General features: G+C 49.5%; 1 long non-coding RNA gene across 1 annotated transcript; it reads right to left on the reverse strand.

Moving 5' to 3' along the window:
* Window positions 1-10,715: 10,715 nt before the first annotated feature.
* LOC116593862 lies at window positions 10,716-15,063 on the reverse strand. The gene is made up of 3 exons (XR_004286974.1): window positions 13,506-15,063; window positions 12,962-13,169; window positions 10,716-12,697 (listed from the first exon to the last, which is right to left on the reverse strand). It is a non-coding gene; the product is annotated as an uncharacterized LOC116593862 (long non-coding RNA).
* Between the last annotated feature and the right edge of the window lie 11,626 nt (window positions 15,064-26,689).

A 26,689-nucleotide genomic window follows, 5' to 3' on the forward strand; every position in this document is an offset into this window, starting at 1 on the left:
GGCTCATGTTTATGCAGGATCCAATGAGAAGAACCTTCGGTAGGAAGTCAGTCAGGCTGCCTGAATTCTAGTCAGAGCTTTCTGCTCCCACTTGCCATAAGCAACTTCCTTATCCAGTGAGAGCCTCCACTTCCTCAGCCACATAATGGGGGGTAATAATTATCATCTCAGCTACGACTCTGGATGGGGAGTGTACTGAGGAAATAGAAGGAGATGACTGAGTGAACAAGATCCTTTTTTTTTTTTTAAAGATTTTATTTATTTATTTGACAGAGATTACAAGTAGGCAGAGAGGCAGGCAGAGAGAGAGAGAGAGAGAGAGAGGAAGGGAAGCAGGCTCCCTGCTGAGCAGAGACCCTGATGCAGGGCTTGATCCCAGGACCCTGAGATCATGACCTGAGCCGAAGGCAGAGGCTTAACCCACTGAGCCACCCAGGCGCCCCAAGATCCTTTTTTTTACTACCAAAAAGTTTAGGGCATCTGGGAGTTGCAGAGGGTTAAGCCTCTGCCTTTGGCTCAGGTCCTGATCTCGGGGTCCTGGGATCGTGCCCCGCATCGGGCTCTCTGCTCAGTGGGGAGCCTGCTTCCACCTGCTTCCCCCTGCCTCTGCCTACTTGTGATCTTTCTCCCTGTCAAATAAATAAATAAAAAATCATGGGGCGCCTGGGTGGTTCAGTGGGTTAAAGCCTCTGCCTTCAGCTCTGGTCATGATCCCAAGGTACTGGGATCGAGCCCTGCATCGAGCTCTCTGCTCAGCAGGGAGCCTGCTTCCTCCTCTCTCTCTGCCTGCCTCTTTGTCTACTTGTGATCTCTCTCTGTCAAATAAATAAATAAAATCCTAAAAAAATTTTTTTTAAATAAAAAAAAATAAAAAATCTTTTTAAAAAAGTCCAAACACAATAGTAGAGAAAATAATATAATCAAGCACGCATATACCCATCACCTCACTTTAACAATGATCAACACATGACCTATCTAATTTTATCTACATTGAACCCAACACTACCTCATATATTTTAAAACAAATCTTAGATGTTGTGTCATTTCTCCTATGAACAGTTCAATAAATACCTCTAAAAAATAAAGACATTTTTTGTATAACATACCCACAATATCACTATCATACCCACCTAAAAATTTTTTTAGTAAAATTTGTTAGCTTTTAAAGAGTGGAGAAATGTCTTTAACAATGCAGATCTGCTGACTCCCTTGTGCTTCATGCTCAGAGTTGATGAATGTCAATAAGGGAAAATGAGTAGAATAGGGAGGAAAAGATGCAGTTTCCTTTTTTTATTTCAATCTTGAAATCCCACTTCACCTCCAGACACTCCCCTCAACTCATTAGGTCCATTAGAAATGGGCTGACAGGGGACCCTGGAGGTCTAGAGCTGGTGGAAGCAGCCAAGGGTCTGCAGGCCCTTGGAAGACACTGGAGACCTCATTTTGGAAGAAAATAGTTGTTGAGCCAGAAGGAATCTGAGCAGAGAGCCTGCCCAACCATTCTCCAGCATCAGATTTCATCCTTGGCTTGCCAGGCAAACTTCACAATGTCTGAAGTCTCACTGGAGTTACTGATATCCAAAGACATGCAGATACGTACATGTGATAACATCCCCTTACAGAAACCCAAAAGAAGATATGCACAGAGGCACAGGCAAATCCACTTGCCTGTACACAGACCACGTACAAATGCAAACATGTGAACACTCAGAGACAGATGCAAATATATAAGTACATATCAGCAAACTTAGCCACCTGGGAAAACACAGAGACACAAATCCAAACATTCAGACATATGTGAATATGCGGGGATACAAATGATGTTCTGAAACAAAAATACAAAAATCCAAATACATGGGACGCCTGGGTGGCTCAGTTGGTTAAGCAGCTGCCTTCGGCTCAGGTCATGATCCTGGCGTCCTGGGATTGAGTCCCACATCAGGCTCCTTGCTCGGTGGGGAGCCTGCTTCTCTCTCTGCCTCTGCCTGCCATTCTGTCTGCCTGTGCTCACTCTCTCCCTTCTCTCTGATAAATAAATAAAATCTTAAAAAAAAAAAATCCAAATACAAGTCTGGATGCATGCAGATATCTATTGGGCCACTTTTACTCATCACCATTTAACAGGACCAAGTCCATTCTAGCTGGCTCTTTCCCTCTCATCCCATCAAACAGGTCAAATATCAGCCAAAGCTACAATCTGTGTCACATTCACTCAGATATGCACCAGAGACAAGTCATCCCAAGGTCCTTCCACTGCCCCTGGCAGCACAAATTCTCTCTCTACCCAGTCTTCTCTCCCCAAAAGACAAGGCTAGGGGTACTGTGGCATGGTATGTATGCGTGTGTGAGACCATAAGGACACTCATGTCTTTGTCCTAGGAAGTCTGCTCATTAAGAAGGGGAAGGGAAGGGGTACCTGGGTGGCTCAGTCATTAAGTGTCTGCCTTCAGCTCAGGTCATGATCCCAGGATCCTGGGGTAGATCCCTGCATTGGGCTCCCTGCTCAGCGGGAAGCCTGCTTCTCCCTCTCCCATTCCCCCTGCTTGTGTTCCCTTTCTTTCTATATCTATGTCAAATAAATAAATATAATCTTAAAAAAAAAAAAAAAAGAAGGAACGCCTGGGTGGCTCAATGGGTTAAGCCTCTGCCTTCGGCTCAGGTCATGATCTCAGGGTCCTGGGTCCTCTGCTCAGCAGGGAGCCTGCTTAGCCCCTCTCTCTCTGCCTGTTGCTCTGCCTACTTGTGATCTCTCTCTCTCTGTCAAATAAATAAATAAAAATATTAAAAAAAAAAAGAAGGGGAAGGATACTGGCCATGTACAGACTCTAAGTCAGCTCAGACTGTCAGGGGAACATTGCTTTGCCTACACTGTCTTATAGGTAGAGGTGGACTGATTCTTCACTAAATTGGTTAACCCAAGTGGGTATTTTGGCATCTTACAGACATGGCCTGAGACTTCTTTTTCTGGGCTTGAGTGAGGCTGTGTCAGTCATCTGGGTTTGACTCTCTCTTTTTTTTTTAATAAGATTTTTATTTATTTATTTGACAGAGAGAGAGATCACAAGTAGGCAGAGAGGCAGGCAGAGAGAGGAAGGGAAGCAGGCTCCCTGCTGAGCAGAGAGCCCGATGCGGGGCTCAATCCCAGAACCCTGGGATCATAACCTGAGCTAAAGGCAGAGGCTTTAACCCACTGAGCCACCCAGGCGCCCCATGGGTTTGACTCTTTTAATGAATTTACCAATCCATTCAAAGAATAAAGGCGATGGTGCTAAGTGGATCAGACTGTGGTTGGCTAGGCCTTGCATGGCCACAGAGTGATTCTAAATCAAAAAGGGTGGCCAGAATCTGACAATTAAAAAAAAAAAATCCATCAATTAAGTAGAGATAACCAGTGGGGCTATTTGGCACTATGTTCACCAGAACCAGTCAACTGACTAAAATGTCCTCATTTCATCCAATTTTCGAGAGATGTAGCCACAGCCACAGTATCTGAGTCAAGGAACCCAAATATGTTTGTGTTGAAAGCTGAATCAACACTGGCATTTAGGGTAGGGAATGGGCTATGTAAGTGACTGTACATTTTTGGAAGGACAAAGCTGTGGTGCAGGGCTGTGTGTATGATTGGATGAGGACAGGTATCTGGAATTGTGCCCATTTACAGCCAACATCACTGACAAGAAAATCAAAATTGTGTAGTATAACCAGTGCTTTCCCTTTACGTGGAATCATGGGATGTTAGGTATAGAAGGGACTTCTGAGCTTATGTGGAAACTGAGGCATGGGCAGTTTTAAATGTCCAAGATCATCCAGCAAATTATCAGATATTTGAGATATACTTAGGTACTAAGTGTCTCTAGGAAAGCAATAACAAAGTACCAGAGACCAGGTGGCTTAAACAATAGAAATGTATTTTTTCAGAGTTCAGGAGGTTTATGAGTCCAAAATCAAGGTGTTGGCAGGGTTGGTTTCTTTCTTTTTCTTTCTCTAAGATTTTATTTATCTGAGAGAGAGACAGGGAGAGACAGAGAGAGAATGCACAAGCCAGGGGAGGGGCAGAGGGAAAGAGAGGAGCAGACTCCCAGCTGAGCAGGCAGCCTGATGTGGGACTCAATCCCAGGATACTGGGATCATGACCTGAGTTGAAGGCAGACGGTTAACCACTTAACTGGCTGAGCCACCCAGGTAGGCAGAGTTGGTTTCTTTGAGGGTCTCTCTCCTCATCTTATAGATGGTCTGCTTCATATGGTCTTGGCTTCGCGTAGTCTTTCCTCTATGTCTGTGGCCTAACCTCCTCTTCTTATAAGCAGATCAGTGAGACTGGGTCAAGGCCCACATGTATGACTGCGCTTTGCTTAGTTACTTTTTCAAAATCCCTATCTCTAAATACAGTCACCTTTGTGGTATTGGGGTGTTAGGATGTCAACATATGAATTTGGGGAGGAACATAATTCAGCCCATAACAGACACCAAGACTCTAGACTCCCAGTCCAGTGCTGTTGTGCCCATATCAGACTAGTAAGAGAGCTAGTGGATTTTGTTCCTGAATTGGTTCCGTTTTGTTTTGTTTCTTAGGGATGAGGGAGCAGTTTAGGGCCAACAGGAGATTTAAAATTGCTTCCCAGGGCCAAGGCCCAATGGGAAACTGAGTGAGCCCTGCCTGACGAATCTAGGATTCTATACTATATTATAAATATAGTATATATTTATATGATAAGTATACAGTCTCTCTATATATATTACTATATATATATATAGTAATATAAACTACATATATAGTTTATACTACTGACTGTTAGATATATCCATAAGTAAGCAATCAGCTATTTGGTATATAGGAGAGACCAAGGTCTAAGTCTTGTTTCCTAGAGGTAGAAGACAGACGACCACCACCAAATACTGGGAAAAGTAACAAGAATCTTTGGCTTGGAAGGAACTCTGTGAGGTTAACTTGACCATATCAGGGGGATGAGAATTTACCTGGTTCATTCAGACTTGACAGATGTCTGAAGACTCTCAGGGCTGGCAAGTTCTTCCTTATGGATAATCAGCATTCCTCAGAAGCTGAAATCCCTTCCTTGACCTTTAGTCCTCAGAATTAGACAATAAGACAGGTTTCTTTATTTTTTTTTTTCCTTTGAAACTTGAGGAAGTTTTGACAGCATATTAAGGAAACATGTCTATTCAACATAGCCTCTTTCCTCATATGAGACTGGAGGGTGGGGAAACCAGAGGTAAAAACAAACAAACAAACAAAAAAAACACCAACAGTCGTGCTTACCCCTTTGCTCTCTGCCTGAGACCTTCAGCCCCTCTCCAGGCCCCGGCCAGCTCTATGGAGTGGTGCAGAAATAAGGGGAACAGAGAGGTCGTCTAACTTCACAGAAATCACAGGTGGGCTCTAGTGGGATTAGGGAGCATGGTAAGGGTATGATGTAGACTGTACCCAAAAGGCACTGCGACCAGGCAGGAGAGCCTACATCATTGTGATGGCTGTTGGCGCCTGTGCTGTATGCCAGGCAAAGCCAGCTTGGATCCTGGGATTTAGAGGGAGCAAGTTAAAAAATATCTAGCTGAAGGGCAAAGAGAGGCAGATGCTGCATGGCCTTAGGGATCGAAACACCTGGGTTCTGGTCTCTGTCTGAGCCTCAGTTTCCCTTCCTTCACAGTGAAGTGGTTAGATTAGGTCATCACTAAGATCCTTCCAGCTCTGAGCAAACACTAGAGGATGCTGGGGGGCAGGGAAGGAATACTCTTTGTAGAAAATCAAATGATGGACTATGTGTCTCCGTGAACCAAACCAGGCACAGAAAACTCTCCATCTTCATTCCAGAGTTGGTGGGGGGTGGGGGAGAGGGGGTGTTAGCTGTGGTGTCTCCTCATTTGACAACTCAACCTTTTCCACAGGGTCCCTGCAGGCGCACCGTGGGGAGCTGTTTCCCTGAGGGACCCTGCCCCTGAGGGGAGGAAGACAAAGACAAGACGGGGCAGGACGATGGGAGGGTATATGCCTGATGCTAGCAGTCAGGTAAAGGCAGAGAAATGAGCCCCCTATCTGCTTAGTTTCAAATATCAGAATAAAGGGATCCAATTTTATAGCTTTCATCTGAAGTTAACAGATAATGAGATGCAGGATTAGCCTTATGCAGTGAAGCAGTTTAAAGGCCCTGGGAAAACTCTGTTTCCCCCTCCCCAATTATCTTGCCACTGAAATGCCTTGAGTCCCACCATTAGAGCACATGGTGTTAAGTGTAGTCCTCTGCTGATCACATCCTTTCACATACAAAAGCACCACTGGGTGCTTTATCAAGCAGGGATAGAACCAGAAAGGCAGTGCTTGGTGGAGGATGCTCCAGGAGTGAGGGGTTCTGAAGATTAATCTCTAGATACTTCTCAGCTGAATGTCACGAGAAAGCTAGACTCTGCCTGGGGAAGTGTGAACTCAAGGACTCCTCTAGAAGGTCCCAGAGGCCTGAACTATGGGGATATTTCTAGTCTTGGGAAAGGGGTAGGCTCCACGTGGTGAGGGTAATCCTTATGTGAGAGATCACAGGGGCTGCCAGGAAAACTGAATTCAGAGAGACGAAAATGCCAAGAGCATACATGCGCTTGGATTGGCCACTGTAGAAGCCCAGTGTAGAAGTGAGCCCCCTTCTGCCTGTCCACAGGATGTAAAACTATTTCAGGAAAACACACACACACACTCACCAGTTTCATTTCCATGATTATCTGCTTTTTAGCTAATCCAGGGGCATGACTTGGAAGAGTTAAAACACAGCAGATGGGGAAATCTGGTTCGAACCTGGCTTTCCTTGGGCAGGTGACTTAACCTTTCTGAGATTACATTTCCTCCTCAAATTTAGGATAAAGCACCTGGCATATAGTCATCTTTAGAAACAGAAGTGATTGAAGTTATGAATTATTGAGGGGGCTTCAAGACACTCTCCATAAATTGGAACTAAGTCATGGAATGAATTACTGCCGTGTTTAGAACAAATCAGAAGCCCACATCTTGACAACTCATGCATAATGTTCTTTTTACCTGGATGAGTCTAGTTTCTTTCCAACTTTATTTTATCTCTCAAGATCTGCTAATAAATGGTACACAAAATGTTCTGGGCTCCTCTAAGCAGCCTGGAAACCTTAGGTTTGGGGTAAGGATAGCTTTATCCACAGACAGATTGGATGGCTGCCTCCATGAAAAGGGTTAAGAAAGATTATAAACTACCCTCACACAAATTTATGTCATGCCACCTGCCACGGGTCTGAAATTCCACCGTTATGGCTATTTCCCTCGATCTGAGCAGTGGCTCCTGAAGACCTACACCAAAAAGCATGGTTTCCCAGGAGAATATTTATGCAGACACCCTGGTGGCTTCTTAATCTGGCAATCTGGTTTTTGCCCAGTAGAGGTTAGAGTGGGACTCCAGACAAGTAAGTTTTGATAGGACTGGGGACATGAAAGGGCCAGAGGCAGACAGTGGAGAATATGAGCAACAGAAAAGCATGAGGATTATAGAAAGAGGAAAAGACACCAAATGGGTTATGGGACCCACCAAAAATGTCAGCTATGCCAACTGTGGTTTGGAGAGCTAAGAAGCAAATTCAATGCTAACATTTTATATTGACTCTTTATAGTCAGCTTATCTTTATATTGACTCTACCTGGCTCTGGTGTTCTCCAGCCTTGACTTGCTTCTTCCCAGGAGTGATGTGTACTTGGGCAGAGAGATGAAAAACTGAGCTCAGTGCCAGGGTAGTCTGAGCAGCAACACCCCGGATTTCAATGACAGGCCAAGAGGCTCCGTCTGTGATTAAGCCTGTCATGTCATTGGCTGTAGTTCTCTGCCCTGGTCTGGGGCAAAGGAAATGAGCAACAACGAGTGTGCTCTGCAGATCCCTGGGGCTCCAGGGGGCTTTTTAGGTGGTCTGAGAGACCAGTTAGAATCTGTCATCCAAAAACGTGTCTGGCTTGTGTTTTCATTATAATCTCTGAGAAGATATGGATTCTTCTTTAAAAGTGAAAAGAAATGAATATTTTAAAAAGTATAGCCATTATCATGATTATTCACTCAGGAAAAAATAGGTTTGTGAATATGTATGCATCTGTAAATTTATATATATATAGATATATACACACAAGCACCTGTCTTCCTACCTTCCTTCCTTCTTTTCCATTCTTTTCTCATTGCTGAAAGAGGCCAGTGGGATATCTGAGGCCCGGCCTCTCTAAGGTCTGGCCTGAACAACATGAAAGCCCCCAGTATGGATGTTTCCTTTGCAGGACCCACATAATCCTACACGTGACTTCGATGTTCTGGCATCATGGCGGCAACGACCCCCTCTCTAACCCATCTGCCTCTAAACCCTATGCTGGTAATTTCTGCCCCCAAAAGAGCAGTCAGAGAGGCAAGAGTTTGGTTCCTCCCACATCATCCTCATCATTGCTATAATGTCAGGGAAACAGCACTAATACCCAGAACCCTCTGGGGCTCAGCTACTGTCCTCCCCAACCCTTCCTCCCCCAAATGATGGGGAAGCTTTCTTAACAGGGATGGAAAAAAACTGCAGACAGGAGAGGAGAAGTGGGAAAGCGGAGATTGTGCTAAACAGGTGTAAACACAGGGAGGGGCTCTGTAAATGTTTCCTCTCTGAGAGGGGGACTTTGTGGATGGGAGGAGGAGGAGCTGAAGGGTGGTAATTAGCTTATTACTGTTTCCCCCGGGTGTTGTGAGAATTCCTTAGGAGACACTTGTAAAAAAGCAGAGGGAAGACAGTAAATACACATCTAATGATATGCTAAATAAATTATTATTGTTATTATTATGACTATTATCATAACAATTGCAACTTGCTCCTTGCATCCACGTTTCCACTAGAGATGGGAATTGGTCCCCCTACAGCCAGGCCTGCACGCTGCCAATATGCCCCCATTCTCCACCACTCCCCCAGAGACTGGTGGAGTAGCAGGGCAGTGTAGACCAGGCTTCCATGAACAGCCACTCTCCTAGATTCTGCAGGAGAGCAGTTTGGCCCAAGCAAGGCCTGGTCCTGGTGCCTGCTCTAGTAAAGGTAAGAAGAAGGGCAGAGAACTGCCTGACTCCTAAGAAAAGGCACTCAGGGAGGGCCAAAGCAAAGGTAGACAACTGGAAATGGGTCACAGAAAGAAGGGGGAAGTATCCAAATTAGAGGATCCTCAACCCAGAGGTCTCAGGCTTCCTGGGCTTTGCATCATCCCAGTCCCCGTGAACAACTCTGTGCGTATGTATATTTTGCTGGGGAGAGGGCAGGTTGTTTTTATCTGCTTCTCAAAGGTGGTTTGGGACCCAGAAACAGCTAAGAGCCATTACAGCCCAGACAAAGGGACCCAGGACCCTTTAGGATCAACGAGGTACGGTGAGGGTTTCTCCATTTCCTGTCTTTTGGTCAAGGATAATCATCATCTGAACCTGTAGGTTCTGAGGTCTATAGCAGCTGCCCCCAACCTACGCCAATGTGGCCAGAGCCCAGACATCTGCCTGGAGTCCTGCTTCGGGCAAACATATGTAAATGCTGCCTGCTCCCCCACCCCCCTCTCCCTCTAAGCATTTCTTTAGGGAAAGTACCCACCATCTCCGTGGGCATTAGGTATTCTGGGGAGGGAAGAGGGCGTGTCTCAGGAGGAAACGGTCAGAGTTTGGGGGACTAGAAATGAGGCTCCAGACACGGGCAGAATGTCCCTAAAGACTCTTATGGAAAAAAGGAACCATATCTGGGAGAGTCTTCCCTGCTCCAAGCCTGGTGGGAGAGGGAAGGCCAAGACCCTCACTGGATAGAGAAAGTGCCCATCCCACCCAGCTCATTGCCCGTGACCTGCCCATCCCCAAACTCTAGGACCTCTTCCACAGGGACCAAAGCTTCAGGGAATGTTGACAATTTTAAAAAGAACTATACGAAATAACCCAATTAGGAGACATTACTGAATCAGAAAATTTGGTAAGTTTTTCCAGTTAAAAAAATTTCTTAAAACCCTCAGTCATTCTGATGCCTTCGGTAATATCCCTGGAGCCTGGCTGAGGCACAAGGCCTTTCCTTCTGCCAGGGTTCTTGTCTAATGCTGATTTATTTTTGTTTTATTTATGTATTTCTTAATGGACCAAGTGGTGGTTCCTCTTTGGGCCTCTCAGGCTGACGGGCAACACTTTCCCAGCTCAGGGCCCAGCTCCGGTTTAGTTTCCAAACACTTGGGGGTGTGGGGAGCCAGGAGGCTTGGGTGGGGGTCTGAGGTGTTCCAGGAAGGTAGAGCCTGGCTCTGGTGCTCATTCCACCTCTCACTCCCCCATTTCAGCTCTGGCTGCTCTCCGCTGGGCACTAACCCCTGTCCATGGGCTCCTGCCGGGGCACCCAGGTGCCGGTTAGCCCGCAGCAGTGGCCCACAGAAGGGAGATGGCCTCTGCCAAAGGCAGCTGCTCTGATCGCCATTCAATTGACCTCAGGTACCAGGCCACCCCTCTGGGCCAGGCAGCAGAGTCCCTGTTCTGGAGAAGCCCTGATCCGAAGGGCAGAGCTGTGTGGAAGGTGACACTTGGCATTTAACCCCAGGCCAGGGCTCTTCATTCCCTTCCCAGCATCCTAGATATCTAGTGGCCGGCCACTGATGTGGAGTGTAGGGAAACCTCCGCAAACCAAACCATTGAGCAGAGAGGTTTGTGACTCCTGGTTTTTAAAAAAAAAAAAAAAAAAAAAAAAAAAAAAAAAAAAAAAGAACTGGGACCAGGAGAAAAATGTCTTTTCTCCTGGGATGGCTGGTGGCAAGGGAGGAATTGCAGAGCCTGGAGCCTGTGGTGCCTGGAAGGAGGCTGGTGAGAAAGCCGGGTAGCTGTGAGCTGGGGGGGACGGGGAATGAGCTCTAGAAGTGTCAATCCACGTTCCCCACTTATTGAAGTCAAATTCTCCCATAAAGGCCCAGGGCAGTGCTGTTAGAGAGTTGGAGGGTATAGCCTTCTGTACCCAGAGCAGAGGGAGCCCCAAGTTGGGGAGCAACAGAGAAGGAGCTGTCCAGTGGAACAGAACTAGGTTCCAGGGGCCTGGGCCTCAGAGAAGGGGGGTGAGGAAGGCTTCCTGAAGCTCCCATCAGAAGAAGCCCAACCCTTGAAAATTTATCCCTCAATCCACCAGACTCCTGCCACACAGGCCCCACACAGGCCCCCCCAGGAGTACAGGAGGCCCAGGTGAAAACGAGCTTTATTTTGCCATACTACACTACCTGGCTTTCCTGGCCCTATTCCCAGAGGCAGCGGCAGTGAAAGTACACCCCCCTCCTCGCCTCTGAAACCTACTCTTTGAGACCCCGAAACTAGGATTCAAGAGCAATGTGCCCAGAATGCTGGAGGGGCTAGGTGGTAGCTGCCCTTTAGTGCCCCAAAGCCCACCTGAGGGTCTGCTCCCTCAGCGGAGAGCTGGAATGGATCTCTAGGTCATAGTACTGTTCACTGCCTACCCGTCCATAAGACCCAGTGACCATCTGCACCTGCTCCTCACAAAACCAGTCCCCCATCTTCAGGTGGCTGCCCTGTCTGTGTGTGTCTACCCCTTTCCTGCCTGTCTGTTCCAGCCATGCCCCAATCACCTTCCCTGCACCTCTTCTCCTTGAGGCTGCCTATGTTCTGTTTACCCTTCAGTCAACTCCATCCCTCTGCAAGTAAAGAACTCTGCTAGCTGATTTCCTAGATGGCCAGATCCTGCTTTTCCATTGCTTCTCCGGCAATATTTCCATGAACAAGTCTCTCTCAGCCCCTACGTATAAATATGTCTGTACAGAGATAGACTGGTCTGAGCCTCAATACACACACATCACGAGGTAATTACACCCTTATATACATACAGATATCTCCTCGGAGTTATATTCGCCAAGTGTCTATAACTCTACAGAGAGATAGCAGCATGTACATATAGGACTGTAATTACTTATGTCTATTTTTATAACTATGTAGTTATAAATAGATATGCCTATATATAGTGATAATAATATAGAACTATCTCCATATCCATATATGGCTCTGAGTGAATGTTCTAACTACTCTATATCACAATCAATAAGTATATATCTCCTGATCCATAATTCCAACCATATACATTTATCTATATAGCTGCTCAGAGATATAAATCTGTCAGGATATCAAATGTCCATAAAACTGGATGGCTATAAGAGAGTCGTATATCTCCTCATATATAAATCTGCTTCTGTAACTATTGTATATGCACAAATACAATGGAAATAATTATATTTTCCTCCAGCATAAATCTGTAAATACAAGCACAGCACATTTAGGGATGGTTAGAGATAGAGCAATATTTTCTAGACATCAGTCTGTCAATAGAACCACCAGTGCCTCCAAACAGAGAGAGTTATAGTGGGGGTTATAAATAAAGTCTCCAGATGAGAACGGATCAGTAGAACTAGAAGTAAACACAGCTCTAAGCCGGCCTGCCTTCTCCTCCTCCTTCTTCTCCTTCTTCTTCAAGATATTCTTCAAGTGAGCACGCTTTACATATGACAGGGTTCAGAGGTGTCTGGGTACAGCTATTCCCCACCCCAACACACAAGGAGGGTTGGAGGTAGCTAGGCTTTGGGAAACCATCCAGGAGTGGCTGGGGGGCAGTCCAGGAGCCCCCATTGTGTCAGTCTCCCGGTGGTTGAGAGATCCGGCAAGTGGAGAGGCCTAAGGGAGAAAAATGGAGAGTCTGGCTTGAGTCACTTTGCCCCTTCTTAGGCCCCCAATCCTTGCACCGGGGAAGCCCGACCAGGCATCTGAGTGTGGCAAGGGCAAGAGGGGCACGGAGGCCGGCCGGGAGAAGGGGACTGCGGGTGGGCGGGCTGGGGAGGCCGAGATTTAGCCCCGGCCTCTCTGGCACCTCATCGCCCAGGGTAGCCGCCTCGCACCGGCGGCCGCCTGGAACCCAGGGTCTGGGCTATGTCCGCTCACCCTGCGCTCAGTGCTCCGACCCGGGTGTGTTTTATTTTATTAGTATTTTGTCCAACTGGTTATCACAGTGTTCCCCCTCCTCGTGTGGTGTTCAAATGCAAGGCCGCCCCGGGTTCCCTTTTGAATCTTTGTGTGTGCTCCGGTCTTAAAGAAGTGACTCAGTGGAAAGTGTAGGTCTCCGTCCCTTTCAGACCAGATGGGTCACCGGCTGTTGAAAAAGAATCAAAACCTCTGAAAAGGTTCGTGACTTAAATCTTTTAAAAGTTCTCACGCTTGTTGGTTATGGTCATTCCCCCCCCCTCTTTTCTTTTCCTTTTTAAAAAGTTAGCTAATTTGTGTTTTTATATTTATTCTTGGATTTCTTTCTTTCTTTCCTTTCTTTTTTCTTTTTCTTTCAGTACAATTGTTTTTAAAAGGGGGTATTTCGTTAGACCCGAAACTGTGGGGAGGCTTTCTCTTTGGCGAGTGTCCTATCCCTACGCATCTGCCTCTCCCTCCCCCCAGCCACCATAAATACATTAATACGATTATCAGAAAATTGTACCTGGAGAAAATGAGGTGGACGTGGAAGAATCCGGGATCGTGGTCTTCGCTTCTTTATGGCAATCCGCTCGCTCCAAGCCCGCGAAGGAAAATTCAGCGCGCCTCAAATCCTTCCTCCTCCTCCTCCTTCTTCTTTTCTTTTTGTTGTTGTTGTTGTTGTTGTTTGTGTGGTTTGAAAAGCCCCTAGAAAGGGAACTTTCCCTGGGCCTACCGGAAACCCCGGCCCTGCTCTCCCCTCTCTCGGGCGGCCATAAATGTTTTTCTGCTTCCGTCCATACCCGGCGGCACGTCCTCCCCGGGCACTTCTGTTGCCCGAGTGTTTAGGACCCTGGCTCTGGCCATCGCCTCATCTGCCCCCCCCCATTCTCCCCCTCACCGTGACCCTCTTTGCTTGCCCTCCTCTTTAAAACAAGGGCTCCAGAGGCTCCCCAAAGCCACAATTCACCCCCATATGTGGGATCCCTCCCCCGATCGCACAAAGCAAAAGCCGGAGAAAACGAAGCAGGAAAGAGCGGCCTCCGGGGGCTCTCCCTCTCCTCCTCGGCCGGAGGACCTTGTCTGGAGAGGGGGTTCCTAAATCCAGCCCTCCAAGGGCTTAGGAAGAAGCTAACTTCCTTCCTTCCTCCCTTGTCTTCCCCTCGGATGCTGTGATTCCGACTCCTTCCCCGGCCCCTCCTCAAAATATCTCCTCTTGCATTTTATTGTTATCCTGCTAGGGAGGGACTGTTAACTACCGTTTTATTGTTATTTATTATTTATTGTTATTATGATTGTTGTTAGAGATTTGTTCGCAGGGTTCAGGGGACAGCCACCGGGCCCAGAGGGAGGCCTGCTTGTCACACAGGCACACAGGCGCGCGCGCGCACACACGCACACACACACGCACACCTAGCACAGTGTGCACACCCGCAGATACTTGCCCACGGGTGCCTGCTAGATGCGGCCCCCGCACAGCAGTTCATAGGAAGCTTTTCGCCCTACCCAGCTCGCAAACGGCACACTGCCCACGCACACCAGCGTCCAGGCGCAACCCCCACCCCAGCCCCAGCCCAATGCCCCAAACCACACACACCGAGCTTGTAAGGAAAGCAAAAGACTTAGGAACCCACTTGCAAAGATCCCTTCTCTCCCACAATCTGGAGGGGTGAGTCAGGCCTCTGTCTCTTTCCCCCAGTCTCTCTCTCCTTTCTCTTTTTTTTCTCCTTGTTTACAGCTTCAGAGAGCTCAAGGCCCATAAATCTTGAAGGGCCTACAGAGCGCAGAACACATTTGTATGCATCGTTAGGGCTCGCTAATACCTAAGCCCATTAACGAGCGTGTATGCGCGTGGTTTCCGGTGTGTATTAACTTATAGTTAAATTCTGGAGGAAAGGGCATTGTGAATTAACATATACCAAATCCATCACCGGCTTTTGTCATATCATATTAGTCAGCCGTGGGTTTGGGGGAGCGGGTTGCCTGAGTCAGGGTGTACCCACCCTCCAAACTTTCTGGAGCAAGTCTGAGGATGGGTTTGGGGGAAGAGGAGACACCTCTACCTCCGCCGGGGTCCTTCAGATCCCCCCAGGCCAGAGGCCGCACACCTGCGGGATGGTGCCGGGAGACGGGTCCCGGAGGCTGGCGGCGGAGGGAGGCGGGCGAGGGGGAAGGCCTCGCTGGCGGCAGGACGGGACTGTGCTGGGGTCGCTTGGGCCGTCTGGTTTCCGCTTTCGAATAAAAAGGAGAGAAAAGGCAAGCGGAGTCGCTAAACTTTAATTAAGCCAAAGAGGAGACGACGGGGGGAGGAAAAAAAATACAAACGATCCGAGGAGGAGGATCCCGAAGGCCAAGGAAAGGAAGCGAGGTCGATGGGTGCGGAAAGCCTGGAGACTTCTGCAGAGGGCTAAAAGCTGGGCCTTTTTTCCACCCTCCCTACCCCGCCGGTCGAGGAGGTTCATTCTAGCCCTCTGATAAATACACAAATACATAACATTTAAGACAAAAGATTTTTTTTTTTTAAGAGAAAGGGGGAGAAAAGGAAAAGAAAGAAAAGGTTAAAAGGAAAAGGAAAAGAAAATCCTAATTATATGGCATGTTCCAGCCAGGTGTTCCGGGTTCCAGCGACTCAGATCCTACTGGAACCCTAAGGATCTGTATAATTGGGCCCGTACAGACAGAGATGAAAGATGCCAGTTCTAAAGAGAAAAGGGAGAGTGGAAGGTCCATCTCTTGGGGTCCTGTAGAAAATGCCGGAGACAAGCTAAATTATTGTGTCCATGTGGATCCCGTTGCCTATTTAAATACAGCAAGCCGGGCGGGGAGGGGGTGCGGGGCTGGAGCTGCAGAGCCGAGAGCGGGCGGCGGGAGAGAGCACGCCCCCCCCCCCCAACCCCGCCTGCGCGAGAGCAGCTCGGGGCCTCCGGGCGAGGCTAGCGCGGGCCAGGGCCGGGCGGGCCGGGGGCGGGGGCCAGGGGGCCGGGGGAGGGGAAGCGGGGGCGGGCCCTCCCCGGGCGCTGTGAACTTTAGCTGGGCCGCCGCCTGTCAGCCCCAGAAAGCGTTAAAGGTGCAGCAGCCCGCGCCAGCCTCCGCAGCCGCCTTTGTACGCGTGATTTATGACTTCAATCTTGGTTCACCGAGAGTTCACACGGCTTTCGCTGCTGTTGAAGGTTAAAAGATGGTCTTCGCTTGACAAGTGGGACTATTGAAAATTCCTTCTTCTTCGGATTTTTTTTTTTTTTTTTTTTTAAGAAGCTAAGAGCGGAGACTCAGAAGAGAGAAAATTTGGGGGGGGGGAGGGGACAGAAGTTGCAGGTGGAGGCAAATGGTAGATCAGGAAAGTTTGTCCCCCCTACATTTAGGATTTTTTCGTAGCCAGGATTTGGGAGTATGTTGGGGAGGCAAGTAGAGAATAGGAGAGGCTAGGGAAGGGATTTCATGAGCTCTGGAGGTCAAAGGAGTGGCATTCTGAAAAACGCAAGCCGTGCTTCCACAGTTAGTTATCTGGATAATTTGGATCACAGCTAACTGGTCCTCCTCTTGAGAGCAAAAGTGGGGCCAGGGAAGGAGCTTGGAGGAAAGGGTGGATATGTGTTCATGGGAGTAGATGCCCACCAGCAATGCTGCCCTGACCCCCTCCCTAACCTGGTAGCAGGCTTTCAAGTGCGCCCGGGTACCTACAGGTTTGGAAGAGAGTGCGGTTAAGTCCCAACTGTCAACGCCCTTCATCCTGAGTTGTCGCCTGACATGCAGATTTGATGCAATTGCTAAGGCTGATGGGAAAGCCATAGAATTGGGACTGGAAGCTCTTTCTAATGCTAGATCCCCTGGGCCACTGGCCGCTTGCTCCTTCTTCCTTCTAGTATTTTGAAGAAAGTGGTTCCACAGCAGAGATGGTGGCCAGAAGATAAGGCCCCTTTGTGGTCTACAACATTAAGTATTTGGAAGAAAAAGAATCTCTCCCTGAGCGAGAGAAAGGAGATCTCCTGGAGCTGTGAAGCTCTGAGTGGCTCTTTGAGATTCCTTTAAGATATTTAAAAATCCCACTGAGGTGGAAATTTGGGCTTGTGGGCATTGGGGAGGAGAGCAGCAAAGAGCTGGGTCTGGTGATGGGCATGCCTGCTCAGCCCTCTTTAGACCCCACCACCAAGACTGATGCCATGTACAGGTCTTCTCAGGAAGGTAGAGTCAGCCCCTAAAATCCAGATTCTTGAGCCAATGGCATCCCCACTAGAAGCGGTGCTCCCTGTTTCCCTTCCCCCCTAGAGTTGGAAGGCCTTCCACCACTATGAGGGCTCCTAGACAATCCCTGTAAGAATGGAGGAAGGAGAAGGAGAAGAACCAGAAAGATGGGACACCCATCTCTCCCTGACACCCAGTGCCAGCTCTTCCCACGGGGCCCCCTGCTGAACGGGCAGAAGGGAACAAAGACCCCAGAAACCCAGAGTCCAGGTCCTGAGGTCTCTTTGGCAGGGATGACCCTCTGGCCTCAGGAAGAACAGAGGAGAAGTGTGGGCCTGTGTGTAGAACCCTGTGTGCGGGTTAGCTGTTCGAAGGAATCAGCCAAGTACACTAATGAATCTCTTCCATGTTCTGGTTGGGAAGCAGAAGAATGAACTTAAGGGCCTCTAGAAGTAATAGCTGCAATGAAGTCCCCTTCCCACCCCTTCTAGCTGAATTCCTCCCTGGGAAATAATTTCAGCGGGCTTGTGCTTATCTGCAAGTCTGGGGTAATTATGAATTATTAATTCATAATTAAGACTGTTGATTGTGACCATTGCTCTCTAGTGGGCTCATTTATTTCCTTCTCCTCTGTGAAGCACAGGGTAGCCTCTGTTAGCCCCTGCCCTCAGAAAAAGCAAACTGAGGCCTGGAAAGCAGCCCTTGAACTCGGCCCCTATGTGGAAGGGTAGCCTCACTACTGGTCAGGTCATGCTGTACCCCCACAGAATATCTGCACTCAATAAACCTCCTCCCACTAATGCCAGAGTTCAAAGTGCTTTGCAGGCTTGGCTCCTAGAAAGGTAGAGTGAGGACTGCTGATGAGACTCCAGCCAGGGAAGCAGCTTGGCCAAGTCTGGGAGGAGACAGCAGTTCAGGCCTCTTGGCAGGACTCCCAGGGGCAAGAACCCAAGTGATGTGGCATCAGGGGTGGGCCCTCTGCCTTCCCCTGCCGTAGGAGATGCTGGTCTCCCTCAGCCCTCTGGAGATCCCCCACCCCAGTACATACCCGGCTCCTTTTGCTGACCTCCCTTTCCCCCCACCCCACTCCCCTTCGAGATATACCACACTCTGGGATATTTGGGGGCGGGGAAATGGGATCTGCCAGTTGTTTCACATCTGTAAGGGCGTAGAGAGGGAGAAAATTGTATCCTGTGAGATAATTTCCATCTGAATCCCTGCCTGCAGCTCACCTCCCTCTGCACTGAGACACTCTCTTCATCCCCTCTTCCCTCCTTCCCTGCCCTCTGAAAATGCTGATGGGGACCTGACCAGGGTCAGCTCCCACAGCTGCATCTAGAGAGACAGAAGTAGAAAACCGAGGGACAGGGTTCAAACCTCTTACTTCCCCTACTATTCCTCAAACCCAGATCAACACCCCAGTCCAGGGCCCTCTCCCCACTTCCCGCAACTCTGCCTCATGGAAATAAAGCCCTTCCCCCCTCCCTGAGGCCAAGACCACTCTAAGAATTTTGCTCTAGGAACACCGCCATCTTTCATAGGACATTTGGGGACCCAACTCCCATGCCTCTCTCAGTGCCTGTCTGGTCCAGAGGGAACCATTGGCCCCGCCAGCACATGGCCACTTCCTGTCCCAGTGGCGCAGTCCATGGAGACTTCTCAGCTGCCATCCCAAACCTCCGCACCCCCCTCCAGTCACTCCAGCACCCTTGTGCTCCCACAAGCCAGAAGGCAGGTAGGAAGCCCATCTAGAGAGTCCCCTGGAGTTGGCGAGCATATTTTAATTTACTGTTTGATGGCAAATAAAGAGACCTTGGGAAAAAGGGAAGGAGCAACTGTGCCTGGTGACCTCCCCACCCGCCCCTCCTCTGGACATTGGCTTTCTCCATGAAACAGTGAGCTGTTGTTCTTGGACAACCATTCCCCACCATCTCCGTTCGAAGGGTTTGAGTTTCACCCTCCGTTCACCCCCATTAATCACCCCAGCAGCTAAACATCACCCAGCCCCCTCTGGCCCTTTCTCTTCTTCTTGCCCTTAGTATTCATGGCGGGCTTTCCTCACTGTGGAGTGCCTCACAAAGACCCCTCCTCCGACGCAAGGTCCCTCCCCCTCTCCAGCTACCCAGTCCTCGGTGGGCACTGCTCACCTTCCCCAACCTTCTGACTGCCAGCTCCCACTCTTGAACCCCGTTCCCCAGCTTTTGCCCCTGCCACTGCCCATTCCCTCCCCACACCCTCCTCCCGGTGGCTCATGGCATCCCCACATCCCTCCGCCGTCTCTCCCACCCACCATCCTCTTTCCTCCCTGTTCCATCCACATGTATCCTTCTCCTTATTTCTCTTGTCCTTCCTGCCCAAGAACTTCCTTAGGCCCTTCCCATCCGAGCACTTCCCTTCCAGCCTGGAGAAGCTGAGAGGCCGAGTAGCCCAGTGGTTAAAACCACAGGCTTGGGATTCAAATCCCAGGATCTGTCACCTGCTAGTCCGTACAACCTTAAGCAGATTACTTAACCTCTCTGAGCCATCCATAAAATGGACATACCGACTGACCTTATAGAGTTGTTGTGTAGATCAGATTAAATTTTATTTGCATAGATCCGAGCATTCAGCAGGGGCTTGATAAATGGTAGCTATTAATATTAGAGGCTTCTTGTAAGGAGAATAAAGGATGCTCTTCAGTTTCCAATAAAAGTGAAAGAATTGGCGCCTCCACCACCTGAAAGGGAGGGATAAAAGTTACATAGCCTTGCAGATAAGCAGGGCCCCTTCCCCAGGCAGCCATCTTCTGTTAGCTCTTGAGGGGGGTGTCTCATCTTTTGCTGCACATTGGAACCCTCTGAAGAGCTTGAAAAAAACACACTGATGCCTGGATTCCACCTCCAGAAGTCCTAATTTGGTTGGTCCGGAGTGGTGCTCAAGCATCTGACTTGTAAAAACTCAGGGGAGCCTGAAGTTGAAGTATGGGCCGGAGGAGGTGATATGGAGGTGAGAGGCCACTACTTCGCCCTTGCTTTGTGCATCAGCAGAGAGCAGGAAGGGAAGGATGCAAGGCCTGGAACTGCTTTGTGTTGTGGGCACTTCCTCAGCCCTTGCCTACCTGGCTTCACTGGGGGAGGGTGTCATTTAGGATGGGCTTCTCTGGACCCCTCAGAATTTTAGAGACTCATCTTTTCCACTTCTTACCATTGCTAGGATTTTGAAAGGGGCCACCCCAAGAGGAAATAGGGAATTGGACAAGACCTCTCAGGGGCCCCTTTCTTTTCAGAACAGCGTATGGTCCCAGACCACCAGTGACAGCGGCCAAGGCAGCTGGTAGGGAAATTTGTAGTTACATAGTAAATGGAATTTCTACCTGGTTGCTACAATAATAGGCCAAGCAATTAGGATACAAGTTTCCTGGATCTTTTCCTGTATTTCCAAAAAGATAAATCACCCCCAGAAACAGAATCTGCATATTGTAATTAACTGATAAATATTTCATGCCTGGTTCAAACTTTCTCCTCTTCTATTTAATGGCCACAAACTTGAGCACAGAAGAAACAGGGGAGCGAGGAGAGGGAGGGAAGGGAGGCCCACATAGGCTTTGGGGAGGGAGAAACTGTCTCAGCTGCTGCTTTATTTACTTTCCTCCTGTTCCTTTAAGGAAACATTGCTCACCTGGAGAAAATTGGGTCCCAGGTGGTTGAGGGTGTGATGTGGGCCTGTTGGCCTCAGTCCTGACCTCCCCCAGGAGAGGCCAGTCTCTGGTGACCCCAGGGCCACTGGGAGCAGCAGACTTTGGACTCCAAGGGCCCACTGTTTGAATATAAGTGCTGTTCTGCCGTTTATTAACTGGTTGGCTTAAGACAAATTTATTTAATTTTCTGAAACTCAGTTTCCTCATCTGTGAAATAGGCATGGCCATCTTTTCCTCGTAGGGTTGCCTGTGCCAGCACATTCTCCCGTGCACGCTAACTATTATTATCAGTGGGAACAATTTGTAATAAATAGTCTCCCCATTGCCTTGTACCCCTTCCCTTGCCCTGTTCCACCCATGTTTAGGGCACCTAAATAATGGGACGCTACTGTGAATATGACAAACGCCTATCTCATTCAGAAGAGCCCTCTGAAAGGAGTGTATTATTATCACCATTTATTGTTGTGTTATGCACATGCGGGGCCGGGACCTGTGAAACCTCTCAGTATCTTCCCAGGGATCTCGGGCTAAGTGCTGAAGAGCACACACCATGTAGTCTTCTGGTTGGGCTCTGCCATTTCCCATCTAGCTGTAGATGCAGCATAAGCTACTTCAATTAACTGAAGTCTCAGTTTCTACATCTGTAAATTGGAATATTCAGGGTACTTACCTGGAAGGTTACAGTGAGAAATGCACGTACAGGGCCCGGCTCAGTACTGGCACAGGGTAGGCGCCCAGTAAACATTAGTCAGCATCCCCGTCATCCTGCCATCATCATCACCATCACCATTACACCACCAGTGACTCCCAGGGCCATGGTGGTGGCTCCCAGCCTTTGGTGGTGTTGGGAGGCTAAGTGTGTGTGAGGGTTCTCCACAGGCCACAGAGCAACTCTCTCATTAACTCCCCCTTCCCCCACCCCCACACTTCGGTACCCAGGACTTGGGAAAAAGGACACTAAACAGATTATGACTCCATTTGGGGAATTAAATCAAAACTCAGGACTAACTCAATTTGGCCTCTGACGAGAGAGAAAGGTTAAAAGGGAGTGAGGAGGCGTCTGGGTGTGCTCTCAGAATGGTAATTGGTTCTGGATCCTTGCCCCTGGCCCCTTTGCAAGGCCAACCCCCAAAGGGGTTCCCTTGGGGCAGAAGAGGACTGGAGGAGCCTTAGAACTATGTGTCCCCTGGAAGGAGACACATAGCGTGAGGGGGTTGGGAAATTGTTCAAGAACATTTCCCCAAGAAGGATCCTCTCCTCACAACCCTGAGTCAGCCTAGCCTGGGATTGAAGGGGATCCCAAGACCAGATGGGGAATGAGGCTTAGGCGGCTGGGCGGGCCTCAGTAGGATGGAGGAGGAGTCCTGCTGGAGGCAGTCACCTCCCTGGTGACTCTCTTTAAAGAGGACTAAGCAAGGCTGACATTGCCATCTCTCACATTCAGATATATTTCTTAGACACCCCAAAACATTATGATACGCATCCATGCGGAAACATATATTATGTATCTGGATAGCCACCCAGCTGTCATTCAGCTTGGTACCTTGGCCTGGATTATTCCGAGCACTGTGAACTATAAATAAAATCAATCTCGAGGTGAGCGTGAGGGTAATTAACCCTCAGTTATTTCCGCCTTCCCTGCTAACATCCACGGATAGAACATTATTTACCATTATGCAGAAGGGGAAACTGAGGTTCAAGGATATGAGCGAGTAGCTTGTTCGCAATCACAGTTGCAGTGTAGGATCCAAGGATGATTCCAGAACAGAAGCCGAGGTCTCCGAGGGAGATAGGGCAGGGAAAGCCCCCACCTCAGTCTTGACCCCGAGGCCTCAGGCTTCCCCAGAGCCGGCTGGGCTGGGGGCAGCGCTACGGAGGGAGGGACTCCCGGGCTCGCCAAACAGGGGGCCTCAGGCGAGAGCGTCGCCAGCGCGTCCTCATTCCGCGATTACTGTCAGGGGACCATCCATCAGCGCCGCCCAGAACGCTCGGCCCAGACTGCCCGCCGCCCGCCGGGGTCTCTCCAGATCGCATTAGCGAGGGGCGAGGGCGCGCTGCGGCACCACCGTGGGGCGGGGGACCTGGGCAGGCCTGGGGCTGCTCTGGAACGCTCCCCTCCTCCCAGATCCCGCCCTGGCATCCAAGGACGTGGAGGCGCGCGCTAGGTCCGGTGAGTGGCGGGGTGGGAAACCCAAACCCACACGCTCCAGCGAGGGAGCCCGGGTGAGGCGGGGGCGGGGGGGCGTGCGGGGAGGAACGGCCAGAAGCAGAAAGAGAAACACCTGCGAAGGGGGAAACAGGAGCAAACTGGCTGGCACAGGGTGAGGTTAGGGGGTGCTGAACAGGGAGTGCAGAGAACGGGGCTGCTGGGGAGAGAGGGGCTTGGGGGAGGACTGGGGAGAAAGGAAGCAGTGCAGGAGGAGATAATTTGGAAGGAACAAAGGAGAACAACCAAACGGGTTGGAGGGAAGCTTAGAGATAAGCTATTACAGCCCCTTCACTTAACACTGGAAGAAACTGAGGCCCAGGCAGGGGAAGCCCTTATCTAAGACCCACTCCAGCTGCTGGCTGGCTGGGCTGAATGGCTCACTCATTCAGTCAAGGCTTGGGCATTGAATATCTGCTCTGTGCTAGGATTGGGGCTGCCTACATAGATGGGAGACCTGTTCCTGCCCTCTAGAAGCTGCAGTCTTTCCTGGGCTGAGAGCAGGGTCTGAGCACCCAGAGGAGTTCAGGAGGGGTTCTGGGAGCCCCACTTCTTCTGGCCACTCAGCCCCCCTTGCTCTCTGCTGTTCTGCTTCCTTCCTGCCATGTGGCTGCTCCATAGAAGAACCCCTTCCTTTACTTTCCACAGTACTCCCCCGGAGCTGAGACAGGTGCTTGGAAGTTTGGCCACCTTGTTCTGCCTCCCATGGGCCACAGGCTAGATCTGAAAGCCAGGCCTTTATCGCCAGCTCATTAGTCTTCTGGGGATGGGCAAGCCCATGCACCACCGCACCACCACAGTGAGATCGAAGCAAGCTGGTAGGCGGGAGGGAGGTCTGTACACGAAGCGCTTCCATGTTCCACAGCCTGGAGTCATCCTTTTGTTGCCACTCTAAAGCAGCTGTCCTTCCTGAGGACACCAGGAGAATGCAGCTGACACCATCTTCTAGGGAAGGACTTGTCCTCTTCTGTCAGATTCTCTAGTGCCCTATGAGAGGCTTTGTGCCACTCATGCGAGCAGTTTCAGAGAACTTTGTCATCACCCAGAGGGTTTGTGGTCTAGACACAGATGAATTGACACCTCCCTGGCTTCCCCCAGTCCCTGCCAGCATCATGGAGTCCCCACGTCCTTTGCCACCCTGGACCATCTCCTTTCTCCTTCCTCCTACCTCTGGGAGAACTGAGTGGTTCCCTCTAATCTCCCACAAGCTCTCTCCTTAAGCCTGTTCCCTGACACAGAAAGTGCCTCCTTACATCCAAACGTGTTCCCTCCTTCCCCAAGGAAGGACCTATTCATCATCCCTTTGTCCATCATCATCCCTTTGACTTGACTTGGGATTTTGTCATGACCAAAGCAGAAACGATGCATCTTTTCCACAAACATCCCTCTCTCCCAGTGATTCTCGCCCAGTTCTCAGTAGCCAGGCAGGGAGTAGGGACAACCTTCCTCCAAGGGCTCTGGAAACTTCTCTTTCCTCTATCTGAAACAAACTCCTATATACTCTGAGGTTGTGGTGGTTGTTTTGACAAAGGGAGCAGGGGTGCCTGGAAGACGCAGTTGGGTAAGTGTCCAACTCTTGGTTTCGGCTCAGGGTGTGCTGTCGGGGTCACGAGAGTCCCACCTTGGGCTCCACGCTCAGCATGGAGTCTGCTTTTGATTCTTTCTCCCTCTCTCTCTGTCCCTCCCACCCACTCTCTCTCAAATAAATAAATACATTAAAAAAAAAAAAGGGACCAGCTTTCATACACAGCCCAGGTTGTATTTATAAGAAAGAAAATGGGAGTTTCCAATCCCAGAATCTTAGCCTCTGTGCCAGTCCCCAGAGTGGTGTGGGGCTGGAGAAGGGAAAGACGTGAGCAGAGCAGGACATGAGCAGATTCTCAGGGATAGGGCCCCTAGAGGGCAAGACACTCCTGAATTTCCAGATCAAAGACCCACAGACAAATTTCAGCATTACTCCTTCATGCAGGCCATGCCATGCCCTCAGGATCTAGTCTAATGGAAAAGCCTGGCTCTCTCCGCAGCCACTGACACTTTATCCAGAGGAAGATGTCAGGAGCAGGGCTGGGAGCTGAGAGGTTGGGAGTAGACAAGAAATTCTTCCAAGGGCATGTAGATGAGGGGGTGGAGCGCCCAGCCCAGCAAAGCATCCAAGGAAGGAGGCCTTGGCAATAACTCTCTGTGTCTCCGTACTAATTCCACGTACATTTTCTCATGTGATCCTTTGTGCGGGGTTCGGCGTTGGCACAGAATACATGCTTGTTGTACAAATGGATGAATGAAGAGCCGTGGGAGGAAGGTCACGATCCTCGATTATAGATGAAGAAACAGAGGCACTGAAAGGTTCAATGACTTGCTCAAGGTCACATGTCTTGTCAGGGACAGGACCAAATTGCAGGGGAGAGCCTCTTTGGTGGTCGATGGAGGTGGCAAGGCAGGAAGGGAGGGAATAAACTATTAGATATACATGGGGGCAGGTGGGGTGGACAGAGGAGAACTCCATAAAGACGAGACGCTCTGAGAAAGATGACATTTAAGACCGTGCACATTTTACGATGCCTCTTTGAAGGGTGATTTGTAGCATATACACAGGTCTGCAAATAACATGGACAGGTCAAGGGGGAGAACAGATTGCTGAAAGACCAGGAGAGACAGCCAACTCCGAGAGTCTGGACACCTCACCCCAGATATTTGCTAGCCCCTAAATGCTGTGTGACATCAGAGCAGCCACACCCTTCTCTGAACCTCTAGAGAATGAAGATACAGATAAGGAGGCTGCACATGGGCCAGAAGGGCTGAGTCATTGTCCTCAGGGTAGCAAATGCAGGCTTTGGGGTCCCACTTCCCTGGACCTATTCTTTGTTGTTGTTATTGTTGTCGGTTTTGTCTGATTTCATTTATTTTATGTTTTTTGAATAGGAAATACATGTACATGGTTGAAAACTCAAAAGGCACCAAAAGTTGTACGGTGACAAGTAAGTCTCCCTCCTGTCCTCAGGACTCCCAGGCCACCTGGGTCCTCTCTTCATTAGAGTTGCACTAACCGGGGCACCTGGGTGGCTCAGTGGGTTAAAGCCTCTGCCTTCGGCTCAGGTCATGATCCCAGGATCCTAGGATCGAGGCCCGCAATGGGCTCTCTGGTCAGCAGGGAGCCTGCTTCCCCCTCTCTCTCTGCCTGCCTCTCTGCCTACTTGTGATCTCCCTCTCTCTGTCAAATAAATAAATAAAATCTTTAAAAAAAAAAAAAAAAAAAGGACCGCACTAGCCACAGTCTCATATCTGACTCAAATGTATTTTCTCCTTCTCCCAGCTTGTCCCCTGAAGGCACCACGAAGCTGAGTTGAGCACTGAGGTTTTGGGGAGAAGTGGTAAAGGGACACACCTGGACCGGTGGGGCTCTGGAGTGCCAAATATTGTCAGTGTCTACCACTGCCCCCACCCTTCACCCCGCTGGAGGATCTCCAGCTCCCAAGGCTCCACACCTTCCCTCTACTACCTGTTGCACCATTGGGAAGTCTTTCTTGATGCCTATCTCCAATCCCTTCTACTTTGGGTACAGCCCAGGATTTTTTGTTCTGCCCTCTGAGGTAGTGGACTTGGTTCCCTCCCTTCCCCTACCTAACACCATCAGTCTCTCCCTCCCCAC

The sequence above is a fragment of the Mustela erminea genome, chromosome 6 (assembly GCF_009829155.1).
Source record: "Mustela erminea isolate mMusErm1 chromosome 6, mMusErm1.Pri, whole genome shotgun sequence".
NCBI classification, from domain to species: Eukaryota; Metazoa; Chordata; class Mammalia; order Carnivora; family Mustelidae; genus Mustela; species Mustela erminea.